This window comes from Mesoplodon bidens (genome assembly GCF_964165515.1).
Source record: "Mesoplodon bidens genome assembly, chromosome: 14".
In the NCBI taxonomy this organism is placed as follows: domain Eukaryota; kingdom Metazoa; phylum Chordata; class Mammalia; order Artiodactyla; family Ziphiidae; genus Mesoplodon; species Mesoplodon bidens.
The window spans coordinates 64,857,521-64,874,832 of NC_138170.1; the positions used below are offsets into that span (position 1 = coordinate 64,857,521).

The 17,312-nt window shown below is 36.7% G+C and overlaps 1 protein-coding gene across 4 annotated transcripts in view; it reads right to left on the minus strand.

Moving 5' to 3' along the window:
- Positions 1-17,312, minus strand: part of LCLAT1 (lysocardiolipin acyltransferase 1) — a 167,604-nt gene that overhangs the window by 78,667 nt on the left and 71,625 nt on the right. The gene's annotated exons all lie outside the window — the stretch shown is intronic.

The following is a 17,312-nucleotide window of genomic DNA, read 5'->3' on the forward strand; positions in this document are numbered from 1 at the left end:
AGCAAGGGATGGTTCTCAAGCCATGTATACAAGCATTGTCTTTAATATTTCCCTTTCTGTACTACTCAATCTCTAAATCCAATTGCTGTTTTCAATGTAATCTCTTCTTTAGAGTTATTTTAAAAAGAAAATATGCAATGACTACTAAACACATTAATTAGAGCATACGCTGTGATCACATTCCCTTTCTCTAAGGAGAATTCAACCTTGCTACTGAAGAGGCAGCTCTAGACGAGCCAGGTTTTTCCCAGCTGGCATCCCTCCCTGGCCAGAAATGACTAGAACTACTGTGGTAAATATCTGACTTAAGGCGGACAATCAGTAGTCTATTCAGTAGTCCATGAAGCATGAAACCCTTGGCCCATACACAGTAACTGTCTTGGCCAAATGTTCTCTCTCAGGAATTTTACCTGGGACCATGGAGAAAACAAGTTGGTATATAAGACAAATGGATGGACAAAAAAAGCAGATAATAGAGACAGTAACACCTGAGGCAAAATAAAGGTAGCACACTATAGTGAAGACCTAAACGACAACTGCTGTTGAGGCACATAAAGCTGACTGTGATCAAGAACAAAAGATAGTCTTCCACAATGGTTGGCCCGTCTTTGGTTCACCTCTTGGATATCCCATAAGAGTCCATCTCCCTTATTGTCATGTGTATCTTTACAATATACTTTTACTAGTTCAGCTAGAGGGGATGAGTGGTAGTTTCTTAAAAACACAACTAAAATAATAGTTATTATCATTTAGTAAATACAGTAGTACCCTAAGAATGTATAAAATTATCATTAAATCATGATTTTAAAATCTGTAGGACTTTATTTGGTTTGAATTAAGTCCAAGCTAGAATACTGTATTCTACAAATATAAATAAGCATATTCCCAAATAATCCTTGCTGATAATGTGTCCAGTTGCTGCTCACCCACTGTATTGTCAGTCATATCCACCTGTACTGGAATTGATCCCACACTTGCCCCCTCTTACATGTCTCCTCTTTTACCTGACGACACCTACATCCACAGTGCAGTCTGTAGGCGGTATAACTCTGGAATGAGATTGCCTGGGTTAGAACCATAGTTCCACCACAAACCAGCTATTCAGCTTTAAGCCTTTGTCCCTCATTGACCCCAAATGTAAAAATAAGCATAATGCTGCAACAGTATTTACCTGATAGGAGTTGTTGTAAGAAACAAATTAAGATTATTTAGCACAAAGTATTCAATATGTAATAGTTATTGTCATTATTATGATTAAGAAGTTACAGTAATACCAAGGATATTGCATCAAGGAACATAAAAATGTACCCAAAAATGTTCCCATTCACAATTGCCCAGCCCTACGCTAGTGTTTTGGAAATTATAAACTCTATTATTTTAAAGGTCATGCTTAAAATTTTTTCACCTATTTTTACAAACATTTAAACTTAAATAATTCTATCAACTTTGAGTTAATCATCTTCCCCCAAACAAAAAATTATGCTTTCCTCTTGTCCCTCTTCGAAGATTTGTAGAAATCATCCAATAGTTCCTCCAAATTGCTATTATTATTACTACTACTATTCCTTATGCTCACAGAGCGATTTTAATTATTTAGACTTGACTCGGGTTAAGTTTGTTGGCTTCTCTTCTTACCATTGTTTCTTATATCCTATGTCCTTCTGTTAGTCCTCCTTAAGGAACTTGTTTCAAAAAAATGTTTGAGTTTTTGCATTTATGAAATGTATTTTTTTTGTTGTTCTCAATTTTGGAGGCTAGCTTGGCTTAAAACAGAACTTGAGATTTTTAAATCATTTTCCCCTCAGAATTTCAAAGCTGTTTTTCCCACAGTCTTCTTATAGAAGTCTGATATCAATCTAATTTCTGTAGATAATTTTTTTCCCTCTGGAAGCTTTATTTTCTCTTTATCCTTGGTTTTGTGAGACTTCACCAGTAGGCAACTTTTTCATTAATTCTGCTCAGCAGTTGGTACACTCTTCCAATATGAGTCTCTTTAACTTTGGGAATATTTCTTCCATTATTTAAGAAAACACTATTTTTTCTCTTCTTCATTCTCTCAGACTTTCTATTTGGAACTTCTCTTAGATAGATGCTAAAACTTCTGGTTTTGTCCTCTCATACTTTTTATCTCCCTTCATTTGATGCTGTGTTTAAGGAAAATCTTTTAGCTTGGTCATCTAACTCATTAATTTGATCTTTAGCTGTTTCTAGTCTACTAATTGAGTTTATTTCAGCAATCAACTCTTTAATTTTCAAATTTTATGGACAAATAGCTAAAACTGTAATAAGCTATGACAAGTACAAAGAGGAGTAATTTTTAAAAAATGTTTATTGAATGGTTACTATGTGCCTAGTACTGTCGTAAGCATTTTTCATTAATTAATTCAATTAATTATCAAGACAACTTTGTGAATTAGGTAAAATTATTATTCCTATCTTATGGATGAGGAAACTAAGGCACACTGAGACTCAGAGAACTAGTAAGTGGTAAAATCAGGTTTCAAATGCAGGCAGTCTGGCTCCAAAGCTGATGTTTTTAACCACTATACTAAACAGACTCTTTGCAATACATACTTGAATCTCTCTAAGGGTATTAGTAAAACACAGTATAAATTCTCCTCAGAGAAATGTCTATTCCTCAGAGAGTTTATTCTTAGACTTTATTTAAAGCTGTGTATTTTTCTCAAATGTTAATTCTGCATTGTCCTCATATTTGTAAAGGATGTTCTAGACTGAACAATACTGACAGGTTGAGTGTATTTCTCCATTCCAAGTGAGAATATCTGTTGCTCCCTTGGTGGGGAGGGAGCAGTAGGAAAACCCATGGGGCTGTGCCATAAAACTTTTCAAGTATTATGTATATGTTTCAGAAATCCCAGAAAGGGAAGTAAAATGACTAAATCAGTCAGCCTCTTGGACCTCTCCTCTGAAGATGTGATGATTCTTCCCCTTTGTGCTTTGCCTTCTCATGTTCCATTTATACATTATACATCACTAATGCTTTTGAATCTGTTTTACTCCCTTTAGCTTAAATGTTTTCCCCCTCTCATAAAAAGCACAGGAAGACCTCATGAGTCTTTTTCTTCTCATTTCATTGCCATCAATACACGTTATTCACATTTAAAGCAATATCCAGATTTTTCTTAACATTCTTGAGGTCCTCATACAGTTTTATGACATTTATTTCATAAGTCTATGGGCTGATAAATGACATTGCAACTGATCCTGTCATTTGAAATTAGTCTATATAACTTGCCTGTTTTATACTTTTTCCATTGGAGGACATTCTGTCTATCACCTGAATTTCTCAGACAAGTACTGAGAGCCTGGCAGGTTTATAAAAATAGATTCTGTGTGGATGCTGGCATGGCTCTGTTACCACCATCTTCTTTCAAAAAGCCCATTTACGTTACCAGCACTGCATTCTCAAAGCAGACAGGAGTAATCTCTAAGCATACTCTATTGTCCAGAGGTATTCCATAATTTTAGAACCTGGTTTTCCTTGGCTTAAATTTTCTTTTATCAAGTTTTAGAGTTGGCTAGGAAAAAAAAAAACAACAACCAATTTACTTGAGTGTATTTTTAACATTATGCATTCTTTCTCCATAAAAAGTAAGCCCTTTTCAGCATTTTCTTTTTCCTTTTTTGTTATTTTTTGTTTTATTTATTTTTTATACAGCAGGTTCTTATTAGTTATCCATTTTATACATATTAGTGTATATATGTCAATCCCATTCTCCCAACTCATCCCACCATCACCCCACCACCACTTTCCTCCCTTTGTGTCCATACGTTTGTTCTCTACATCTGTGTCTCTATTTCTGCCTTGCAAACCGATTCATCTGTACCATTCTTCTAGATTCCACATATATGTGCTAATACACAACATATGCTTTTCTCTTTCTGACCTTACTTCATTCTGTATGACAGTCTCTAGGTTCATCCACGTCTCTACAAATGACCCAATTTTGTTCCTTTTTATGGCTGAGTAATATTCCATTGTATATATGTGCCACATCTTCTTTATCCATTCATCCTTTTTTCATTTTAGTGTAGATGAATATACAGTTAACCCCTGGTCAACATGGGGGTTAGAGGTGCCTACCCCCAAGCACAGCCTAAAATCCACTTATAACTTTACAGTCATCCCGTCCATATCCATGGTTACGCATCCACGATACAACCAACCACAAATTGTATGGTACTGTAGTACGTATTTATTGAAAAAAAAACCCACAGGTAAATGGACCCATGCAGTTCAAACCTGTGTTGTTCAAGGGTCAACTGTAGTTAAGAGAATCATAAAAATATCTATACTACTCACCTATTGTACTAAAAACTGAACTTCAAAAATAGATTAATTCATCATTGTTGTCCATGTACTTATTAATTCATTACAGTATTTACTATGGGACTATGAATGCAATACCAGAAACAAAAAGCAATGTGCAAGAGATAAAACAAACTGTTCTCTTCAACGTATTTTCAATCCTGAATAGAGGGTGTGGATGCAACCAAGGGAATGTTACCCATAGGCCTCTCTATTAAATGAAAATGAGTGATAATATGAACAGATGCAAATTTTATATAAACTCGTATCACAACAGTCATAAGCAAATACTATGTTTGCTGACTGTGTGGTTGTGCATAACAATGGTTATACAAATAAATCCAGAACAAGTAAGTTCTATTTCTCAGAATTTCAACCTATGTCAGCATTTAGCAGAATGCTACACCAAGTTAGGGAAGCTCTGTCTTCTTTGAACTCACATTTGAAATTAGGTAATGCTCTCTATATCCCTCATCTAAGATGATTAACTTACATGAGGCTCTGGCTTTTAAAAACATTGAGAGGAGGCAGATAATCAATTCTATGACTTTTTCCTGTAATAATCCTTTTAGAGCATGCCTATATCATTAGGTTTCAAATGTGCTTGTGCTGAAAATACAAGACAGAAATCAAAGTATAAAATATGAGCAGACAATTAAATAATATCCTAAAGGAAACTCAATTCTAAATATAATTTCAAATTTGAAAAACCACAAAATGGATAAAACCACCCTTACTGCAAATTTCACTAGACTCCACAAAGAGATGATTATATCTACCTGCAGAGAGTAGAAAGTCTTGCTTGACACTGATGAAATACCTATTTATTGATGGCTTTTGGTTGGCAAGATGCGATTTCTTGGTTGTGATTACAGTTTCAGGGTTTACCCTATGGTGGAACCAAAAACCTGTTTTTCATACTATGTGAGATTTGCCATTTAATCAATATTATAGATGAAGTGCCATCTGAGATATCTGTTCCTGTTGCAAAACTGATTCCTAAGCTACGTATATTACTAGCTCTATACACTGAGAGGCAGTAGCCACCAGCATGTGGTTGGCAGAATAATGCCCCCACGAAAGATATCCACATCCTAATTCCCAGAAGTGTGAATACATTACATGGCAAAGAAGAATTATGGTTGCTAATCTGCTGAATTTAAAATAGGGAGATTATCCTGGATTAGCCTGGGGGGCCCAATGTAATCATAAAAAAGGTCCTTAAAAGTGGAAGATGGAGGCAGGGAAAGACTCAGTGTCAGAGTGAGGCAATGTGAGGAGGACTCAACGGGTTCTTGCTGGCCTTAAAGATGGAGGAAGGGAGCCAGGAGCCAAAGAATGTGGGTGACCAATAGAAACTGGAAATGTCAAGGAAACAGACTCTACACAGAGCCTACAGGAAGGATTTGGTCCTGCAAATGCCTTGATTTTAGCCCAATGAGCCCCACATCAGACTTCTGACCTCCAGAACTGTGAGATAATAAATATGTGTGGTTTAAGGTGATTCCATTCATGGTACAAGCAGTAATAGAAAACTAATACAGAGCACAATCAGTGCCCAGATCTTAGTTTCTAACACCTTTCTTTAATCAAAGGAACTAGGGTTCCTTAGGAAAATGCTGAGTCTAGGGCTGGGGCAGGGAAAAATACAAGAATCTTGTACCACCAGAAAATAAGAAAATGATTAAAAGAAAAAAAGAAATATGGGGACCCAAAAGGACGTAAGAGCCAACCTGCAAAAACTCCCAATGGCCAAAGCTGGAACAATTTCAGCAACAAAATAAATAACAATAGTACTGGATTATACCCCAAGGAATAAAATAAATATTGATAAGTTCATATCAGCATAATTAAATGACTGAGAAGGGACAAATCTCCTTCACAGAATTGCAAATAAAATATGTAGATGCTCCCCACTGCAAGAAGGTGAAGCTTAATTCCCCCTGCCCACAACCAGCCCTACCAAATAAAATACAGAGAGAGAGGAGAAAACATTAACTTTGTGGTGCAGAACCCTGGCAGACACCACCTTAACCAAATGATTACAATTAACATCACCCATGATAAGCCAGGTTGATATCATGAACCCTCCTGATGAAATGAGAAAGTCACTTCATATCCATGGGGCTTTTTCCCAAAACCCCCAACTAATCATGAGAAAATGTCATGAAAAACAAATGCAAAACAAACTAAAAATGAGGGACATTCTACAAAATATCCGACCAGTTCTCTTCAAAAGCACTAAAATAAAGGCAGACTGCCACAGAATGGAGGAAGACTACGGAGACATGGTGACTTAAAAAAATAAAGGGGGGGGGGATCCTCAATTGGATCCCAGAACAGAAAAAGGACATTAGTGGAAACACTGGTGAAATCTAAATAAAGTCTGTAGTTTAGTTAATAGTATTGTACCCATGTTAATCTTTTGTTTGACAAATGTTCCATAGCTGTGTAAGAGGTTAACATCAGGGGAAGATGGGTGAAAATAGGAAAATTTTCTGTACTGTCTTTGCAAACATTCAATAAATCTAAAATTATTCCATATAAAAAGGTATTTTAGAACATCTAATGTTAATGCAAACTACTGTTTAATTAAAAAATACATGAATAACAGCTATTTTGCATTCTAAAATCAAAGACCTAAGTGTTCTTACTTGGGATTCACTTACTATGCCGTTTATTTGATTGTAATAGTTGAAGATTATCAGTAACCACATTTCTAAGATATAGTTGAGACATTATTTTTATTGTGGAAGGACATGTTAAATCTTGGCTACATGATATGTCCCTGCCTGGTATTCATTACACAATTGTATGACTCTCAGAAATATCTGACTTCAAGCATAAGGAAAATAACTCCCATAAAATTTAAGGACAAGAATAAACAAGGGAAAAAACCCACACTGGGTTTCGTAAACTCCCTTAACAATGACATATATAATAAATACAACAGCTAATTCAATTTTTCCCCAGTATTACAATGCTGCCTTTCTCTTTAAAAATATCATTACGGGGGCTTCCCTGGTGGCGCAGTGGTTGAGAGTCCGCCTGCCGATGCAGAGGACATGGGTTCGGGCCCCGGTCCAGGAAGATCCCACATGCCGCGGAGCGGCTGGGCCCATGAGCCATGGCCGCTGAGCCTGTGCGTCCAGAGCCTGTGCTCCGCAACGGGAGAGGCCACAACAGTGAGAGGCCCGCATACCGCAAAAAAAAAAAAAAAAAAAAATCATTACGATTTATAGGTACTTATTTAGCCACAAGTGAAAGAAAAACTGAAGGCGCTAGAATCAAGTATCTATTGAAATTAAGGTTGAAAAACAAACTGTAAAGTACATTGGGTCCATCTCTCCTATTTTTTTTTTTTTACTATTATTGTAAAACACCCTTTTACAAAGTTGGCTCAAATTGATCATTGTAAGGTTGACTTTATTTGTGCTTCTCTACTAAATGCAAAGTGGACAGAAAACCCTAAAGCTCCCCCCAAATTCTTTTACTTCTTTCTCCTAAAATTGCCGTTATAAAAACATGCATTTTAGGTAGTTTTTAGAATCTACTTATTAATTTAGGCAAAGAAATTCTTCAATTTTCAGTACAACTGAGGGTACTGAAAGGCCTAGAGTCAAAATATGCTTCACAGCTCACATCTGGAATGCCTCGCAGCCTGAAGCAGTGCAGCTGATTGAGGTATTAGAGATGGTACACATCTCTAATTTAGGTAAACAACCATAGTATAACTCCAGTAAGTAACTGACTGAATAACCTTAAAGCCCAGAACCATGTCTCCCAACCAAAGAATCTGTCAACTTCCACACAGCTCAGAACTTGAGCTTTGTTAAGAACTCAGCTAACACAGTCAAAACAAAAGCTTCATTTAAGTTACTTAGATCTCAGTACAATCATAAAAAATTACTTAGTTCTCAATGTAATTCTAGAAAGAAGTATAATCCTGGTATACTGTCTGGCATATGACTTAACTAAAATAAACCTTTGTTCCCAATGGGTTTCCCTCCCTCCCTGGCAAAAAGAAAAAAAAAAAGCATCAAACTCATCTCAGCCAAGCAACCCTGGCAACTGAAACTACAAAGTCAACAACTACAAAAACTTATTTTTCAACTAGCAGTAGAAGAGCTAAGATGAAAATGATCTGTTACGTATCTGAAAATACAGAGTTGTATGTGATATCTAGCCATAGAACTAAAATATTTTAATATACTGTCTACTATATTTCTTCTGACAGTTTTCATAAAAATCTTAATTCACGATAACCATTATAATAACATTTACTGAATGACTAAATCAATCGTTGGATACTTTTCTTTATAGATTGGTGAAATGTGGGAAAGAAGCTGTATGTATCAGGATGCTTTGGGCTATAAATAACAGAATACCAATCTGAAAGTCATATAAACACTCTGGGTGTATGTGTCTCACGTAAAATGAAGTCTGGCCCCAAGGCTGGTTCAGAAGCCAGGCTCTCACATTCTATTTAGCCATCCTCTTGGATGCAAGATGATTGCAGGAGCTCCAAGTATGATGTACTCTCACAATAATGTCCCAAAGTAGGAAAGAAGAGGCATTGTCCCTTCATGAACCTCTTTTCTCTTATTAAGGAGGAAAATCTTTCCCAGAGCCTTCTAACAAAGAGTCTCCCTATTAGGTCCCTTTGGTGAGACTGGCTGATAGGAGGCTGAGGAAGGCAATATGAGGTATTTTCATTCTCTGTCATGGGATGTGTGTATCATAGAAATACATTGTTTAAAATAGTAAAACATCCTCTCTGGCCTTTAGGTATTTAGTAACAAATGAAACAACACAGGAAAGAAGGGTGCTGTGAAACCTTCCATGATTTAGATAACAGTAGGAAGCAATAAAGTATCAGTCTCTTGTGGCCAGGTGACAAGAAAATTTGCTGTAAGAGTAAGAACTACAGTTTAGTAATTAAGTAGCTAGGAATCCTTGACTAAAAGCCGCCTTTGAAGATAGGTCACAGAGGGAGTGTCAAATATATGTGCTGTAGAGTAGCGGTCCCCAACCTTTTTGGCACCAGGGACCAGTTTCGTGCAAGACAATTTTTCCACGGACGGGGGCAGGGGGGAGGGGGTGATGGTTTAGGCAGCAATGAGACCGATGGGGAGCGGCGGATGAAGCTTGGCTCGCTCACCCGCTGCTCACCTCCTGCTGTGCAGTCCGGGTACTAACAGACTACACACTGGTACCGGTCCTCGGCCTGGGGGTTGGGGACCCCTGCTGTAAAGATTCCTTCCAGGAAATCTCAAGCAGCTTGTTACTCAGGGTGACTAGTAACTAGTAATTCCTCACTTAGCTGATGCAGGTAATAAAACTGATGCCTCAGGTATACTGAAGAAACTGGTAGGAATGGGGTGTTACTGATACCGACTCTTGAGGAGTGTCTTACTTCAATAGAGAAATGTATTCATCTTATTCTCTGAGTTGTAAAATAGGAGAGCAGCATGAAGTGTTGTCAAATTTTAAAAGGGTCCACCAAATTGAATGGTGTCAAAGATATTCATGGCTTAAAGATGGTTCTAGTTTTAGTGAATGTCCATTTTAACTAGGAGGAAGCTGGGTAGGAGAGGGAGAGTTTTCCCTCTCACCGAAGATAAAGTTGGGTATGATAAACTGTAAATATCTCAAATAGAAAATTATCCATTCTTTGTACTTACTATATAATAGTTAATAAAATTAAGGTGACTTCAGTAAATTTAGTGATTCTTAAAACGGTGTGAGAAATATCTTTAAATGAATTTACATCTAACACTTATACATTAAATACAGTTAAAACTGAAATTTTGACCACATAAAATGGATTATCTTTCCAACTAATGTATGATGCCTGTTTTGCAGCATGTTCATGTGTAATAGCAGCATGCGCTATAACCACTGTTTCTCCAGTGTATTGGGCAAGGTGTACAATAGATTTTAACCGAGTAGTTTTTACTCATGGTCTTTAAAAAGAGAAGAATACTTGTAAAATGCCAAAGGCATATTTTTAAAATTCCAGATTTAAAATTAAATTATTTCTATAAATCAGATTTGACCAAAAAAATTTTAATATTTTGGGAGACAGGTTATACTCAGGGAGGCTGGACTTAGGAAAAGCCTCTGACCCAGTTTCAATTATCCAGCTAAAACAGGACCACCACAGGAGCCTGTAAGGATACACTCAGACTTTGCATGCCTTGAACAAACAGAGTGGATAAAAGCATTCATCAGAGGCCATGCTGTTACTTCTTTCTTCTCCCTGATCTCATTCTGGAACAATCTAGATATATTTCACAATTTGTGGTTGTTCCTAGTTTTCCCCACTACCTTATGTTGTAGTTTGAGAACAGTAGGATTATATGACAATCTAATTTGAAATCATGAGGTATATGTCAGGGAGAGTTTTAGTTTAATCCATGACTTGGCAACTTTTTAAATCACTATCCGTTTAACGTTTACTCCTCTTGTTGTGCTTTCTAAAAGCCTCAAACCCTTTTGCCACTCAAGTGTGATTAACTATTGATCCAGAAAAACCAAGGAGCCATGAGCTGGGTGGGCCAGATGGCACACGAATTTCCTGGTACAAAAACACCAGGCAAATGGACTTTTCATGACACCTCTGGGTTTCATATTTCCTGCGTTGTTACTAAGTGGTTATGAAGTTGACTAAAAATAAAAACCTATGTCTAAACCACCATTATAAATAGTTGAAATCTAACTATCAGACATTTTTTCCTTAACATCTAATTTCACATACCTTAGCAGACTCTAAACAGTTTAGTTAGCTTAGCTTACCAAAACTCTTTACAACGTGAATTGGAGTCTAAACACTCTTAATGGTTTCTTCCCTAGCCTGTTAGGTAAGTCTGTTACTTCCACACTTTAAGAAAAAACTTTCAAATTCTAAATTCTCATCCATTCTCCAAACTGGCACTACAGATATATAATGTTATTTCCCTTTGGTCATTCGTAAATGAACTAAAGGAACCAGATAATTATATTCCAAACTCTGGTAAGCAAACATTTATTTAGAAATAATTATACATAGCAACATTAAATACACCCTGAAGTCATGGCAAGTGTCAACAAGCTAAGTCTAGCATAGTCTGAATCAGGATAGAGCTGACCAATAGGACACATCCATTCTCTTCCCTTTCTTTCATTTTCCTCGCAAACTCCAACATTAATACTCCATTTGCAAACACATTCTGTTTTATTTTTCCTGCCTATACTTTTGTCTTGCTTAATTTACTTTGCACTTATTCACTTTAAAGGTTCTAAAATCGGTTTTTTCTTCAATCCAAAATCTGTTCTCATTAATGGTTTGCATTTTTATGAAATCCTATCAAGTTTACAAATACTTTAAGAGCCTACAATGGTGAGAGACACTGTAAGGAGCTTATAGCTTTTGGGGAAAGAAAATGGGAAAGCTAAGAATGAAATACTTACACAGAAACTCAAACAAGAGAGAAGACAGTTTAACAATGTTAAAAATGAGTATAGGGGCTTCCCTGGTGGTGCAGTGGTTAAGAATCCACCTGCCAATGCAGGGGACACGGGTTCGAGCCCTGGTCCGGGAAGATCCCACATGCCGTGGAGCAACTAAGCCTGTGCGCCTCAACTACTGAGCCTGCGCTCTAGAGCCCGCGAGCCACAACTACTGAAGCCAGTGCACCTAGCACCCGTGCTCTGCAACAAGAGAAGCCACCGCAGTGAGAAGCCCACACACTGCATCGAAGAGTAGTAGCCCCTGCTTACTGCAACTAGAGAAAGACTGCGTGCAGCAACAAAGACCCAACACAGCCAAAAATACGTGAATAAAAGTACATAAATTTATTTTTTTTTTAAATGAGTATACCATTGCAGAATAGGAGGAAGTAAAGATTAGGTGGTCAGGGAAAGAGAACATGGGTCTGTGAGACACCAGAAAAACCAGAGGTCTAATATGGATCTCTGTAAGGCAAAAGGTGGGAGGGTGGATGTCCCAAAAGGAACTACAGAAATAACGGGCAGCAGCAAATAACACTCTACTGGCATTTAATTTAATCCTCACACCACCCAATAAAGCTGTACTACTTCTTTTTTAAGTTGAGATGTAACTGATGCATAATATTACATTAGTTTTAGGTGTACAACAAAATGATTCCATATATGTACATGTCACGAAATGACCACAGTGTGTCTAAGTTAATATCTATCACCACATAGTTACAAATATTTTCCTTATCAGAACTTTTAACATCTACTCTCAGCAACTTTCAAATATACAAGAGTATTATTAGCTATAGTCACCATGCTGTACATTACATCTGCATAACTTATTTTATGACTGGAATTTTGTGCCTTCTGAGCAACTTCACCCATTTTGCCTACCCCCAAATCCTGGCCTCTCTGTATCTATTCAGTTGGGTTTTGGGGGAATTTTATTTTATCTTATTGGTTTTTTTATTTTGGGAAACTCTACAAATAAGTGAAAGCATGTTGTATTTGTTTTCCTCTACCTGACTTTTCACTTAGCATGATGCCCTCAAAGTCCATCCAGGTGATATAAATTATGGGATATCCTTTTTTATAGCTGAGTAATATTCTACTGTCTATATTTACCATTTTCTTTATCTACCAATGGACACAAGTTGTTTCCATGTCTTGGTTATTGTAAATAATGCTGCAGTGAACATGGGGGTGCAGATATCTTTTCAAGTTAGTGCTTTTGTTTTCCTCCAATAAATACCCAGAAGCAGAATTACCAGATCATATGGTAGTTCTATTTTTAACTTTGGGGGAACCTCCATATTGTTTTCCATAGCTGCTACACCAATGTACATTCCTACCAACAATGTACAAGGGTTCCCTTTTCTCTGTAGCCTCACCAACAGTTGTTATTGCTCAGCTTTTTGACAGTAGCCATTCTAACAGGTGTGAATGTGGTATCTCATAGTTTTGATTTGCATTTTCCTGATGATTAGTGCTGTTGAGCACCTTTTCATGCACCTATTGGCCATTTGTATGTCACCTTTGGAAAAATGTCCATTGATCTCCTCTGCCCATTTTTTAATTGGATTGTTATTTTGCTGTTGAGTTGTATGAGTTATTCATATATTTTGGATATTAACCCTTTGTCAGATATATGATTTGCAAATATTTCTCCCATTCCATAGGTTGCCTTTTCATCTTGTTGATAGTTTCCTCTGTTGTGCAGAAGATTTTCAGTTTGATATAGTACCACTTATCTTTGCTTTTGTTTCCTTTGCTTTTGGTACCAAATCCAAAAAGTCATCACCAGCACCAATGTCAAGAAGCTTGCCACCTATTTTTTCTTCTAGGATTTTTAAGCTTTCAGGTCTTATGTTCAGGTCATTAATCCATTTTGAGTTAATTTTTGTGTACAGTGCAATATAGTAGTCCAGTTTTCATAACAAACACCATTTATTGAAAAGACTATCCCTTCTTTATTGTATACTCTTGGCTCTTCTGTCATAAATTAATTGACCATATATGTGTGGGTTTATTTCTGGGCTCTATTCTTTTGTACTGATCTATGTGTCTGTTTTTATGCCAATGCCATACTGTTCTGATTACTACAGTTTTGTAACTAGTCTGAAATCAGGGAGCATTATATCTCTAGCTTTCTTCTTCTTTCTCCAGACTGCTTTGGCTATTCTGAGTCTTTGTGGTCTCATACAAATTTTAGGGCTGTTTGTTCTATTTCTATCAAAAAATGCCATTGGAATTTTGATAGGGATAGCACTGGATCTGTAGACTGCTTTGGACAGTATGGACTTTTAAACAATACTAATTCTTCCAATCCATGAGCACAGAATATCTTTCCTTTCAGATATGAGCACAGATATCTTATTTGTCTACTTCAGCTTCTTTCATTGACACTGTATAATTTTCAGGGTACAAGTATTTCACTTCCTTTATTCCTATTTTATTCTCTGGTGCCATTGTAAATGGGATTGTTTTCTTAATTCCTCTTTCTGTTTAGTTTGTTATTAGTATATAGCAACACAACAGATTTTTGTATATTAATTTTGTATTGTGCAACCTCACTGAATTCATTTATTAGTTCTAACAGTTTTTTGCTGGAGTCTTCAGTTTTCTATATGTAATACCACGTCATTTGCAAATAGTGATGGTTTTACTTCTTTTTTTCCAATTTGGATGCTATGTATGTAATCTATCTAACTTTGCCTAATTGCTCTGGCTAGAACTTCCAATATAATGTTGAATAAGAGTGGAGTGCATGGGCATCCTTGTCTTACTCCTGAACTTAGAAAAGAAGCTTTCAGCTTTCCATCACCATTAAGTCTGATGTTAGCTGTGGGCCTCTCATATATGGCCTTTAATATATTGAAATACATTCCCTCCATACCCACCTTGCTGGAAGTTTTAATATCAATGGATGTTAAGTTTTGTCAAATGCTTTGTTGTTGTTGCATCTATGGAGATGATCAGACAATTTTTATCCTTCCTTTTGTCAATGTGGTATATCTCATTGATTGACTTGCAGATGTTGAACAATTTTTGCATCCCTAGGATCCCACTTGATCATGGTGTATTATCTTTTTAGCATACTGCTGAATTTGGTTTGCTAACATTTTGTTGAGGATTTTTACATCTATGTTCATCAGGGATATTGGCCTCTAATTTTCTTTTCTTGTGGCCTCTTTGTTTGGTTTTGGTATCGGGGTAATGCTGGCCTCATAAAATGACTTTCGAAGTGTTCCCTTCTCTTCTATGTTTTGTTTCCTTCTTCTTTTCTTGGCTGCACTGCGTAGCATGTGGGATCTTAGTTCCCTGACCAGGGATCAAACCTGTGCTCCCTGCATTGGAAACACAGAGTCTTAACCACTGGATTACCAGGGAAGTCCCATCTTCTATTTTTTGGAAGAGACTGAGAGGGATTAGTATTAGTTCTTTAAATGCTGGGTACAATTCACCACTGAAGCCATCTGGTTTTGAACTTGTTGTTTGTTGGGGGTTTTATGATTACTGATTCAGTCTCCTTACTAGTAATGGGTCTGTTCAGACTTTCTATTTCTTCATGATTCCTATGTCATATGTTTCTAGGAATTTATCCATTTCTTTCAGGTTGTCCAATTTACTGGCATATAATCGTTCATAGCAATCTCCCATGATTCTTCATATTTCTGTGGTATCAGTTGTACATCTACCCTTTCATTTCTGCTTTATTTATTTGTGTCCTCTCTTTTTTTCTTGGTGAATCTAGCTAAAGCTTTGTCAGTTTCCTTTATCTCGTCAAAAAACCAACTTAGCTTCGCTGATCTTTCCTATTGTCTTTTCAGTTTCTCTTTCATTTATTTCCTTCCTTCTAACTTTGGGCCTTATTTAGTCTTCTTTTTCTAGTTCCTTGATGTATAAAGATAGGCTGTTTATTGAAGTCCCCTTTAAGAATTACTTTCGCTGCATCTCATAAGTTTTGGTGTGTTGTATTTCCATTTCCCTCTGTTTCAAGGTATTTTTTTATTTCTCTTTTGATTTCTTCTTTGACCCACTGGTTGTTCAGCTAGGCCTTCTCTATATATCTGATTCTCCCTCAGAAGCAATACTTCTCTGAGGCATCTTCAGGTCCCACTGTCTTTCTAATCACTTCCTTATATCTTGTGCTGTGAACTACTATGTCCAGACCTGTGTTCAGTATTTTGGCATTTAGTGTTAGACTTTAATTTTTCTGGAGATACTTTTGTTTGTGCTTCCTCTAAGTTTTCCATGCCTCTCTACTCTTAAGTCTCTTCCCACTCTCAGAACCCACAGGTTTGCAATGATGGGAGGGTAGAAAGAACTCCTTTAGACTTTCTCTACTTAATACCAGAACCTTCTAAATGCCTTGTCTCCTGGTCATGCTGAAGAGATGAGTGATATGTGGTTTTACTTCCTCTGCTTGTTGATTGGATGTTTTTTGTTTTTCTAAAGATGAGGAAGATCAGGCAGCTGCCATTGTCCTCCAAAAACCGCTGTAAGAAGGCTCTTAATTATGGATTCAATCTCTTTATTAGACACGAAGCTGTTTTAATTTTCGTTTTCATTTGTTTTCATTATTATCAGATTTTGTCAGTTGTATTTTTCTGAATGTAATTTGTTGATTTCATATATATTTTCAAGCTCATTCACATAATGTTCTTAATATTCTGTTACTTTATTTTATGTAGAATCAGGAATGATAAGACATTTATCATTTTTGATCAGTCTTTTTAGGAATGTGGCAGTTTTAAAAATACTATAATATTGTTGACATTTCTGCCATCAAGAGGTGAAGTCTATGCTCCCTCCCCTAGACTCTTTGAGGACAGTGATGGCTTCCACCAATAATGTACTGTAGATGTGATGCTATATGAATTCTGGGGCTAGGTCATAAAATGCCTTGCAGCTTCCTGCTGGTTCTATGAGGATGTTTGCTCTAGGGACAGTCAGTTGCCATTTAAGGAATCTGACTATCCTGAGAGCACAATACTGTGCAAGTGACAAAGAGAAAGATAAAACTACTAGCATGAAGGCAACTAAAACACAAACATGCAGTACTTCTTACTAGTCTATCCTGAGGACAATGCCTGCCCTTTGCCCTTACAAATCCTACACAATTTCAGTACACTGATAGGCACATGGTTTAGAGAGCCAAGAATTCAAATAAGAAATATTACATAGGAAACCAAAGAAGTACAGATTTAATGGATGAGGCTGTCAGGGAGTATAGTGGGTGCTTCATCCACTCATATGTGAATAACTGGTTTGAATATATTTTTAGTCTGTTCCTCACCCCTACTTCACATTACAGAGTGGAGATCAATTAAGATTTAACATGCAATGTTGAAATATCCCTACTTATCCACCACTCAGTGAACATGCTGCTTTCCTAACTATGGAAAATAAACATTTCTAGGAATTTTAATATTATAGTATACAACAAGGACAGTGAAAAGCCTTTAAAAAAAAAGTGATGGATTAGGTAAGTTCAGAA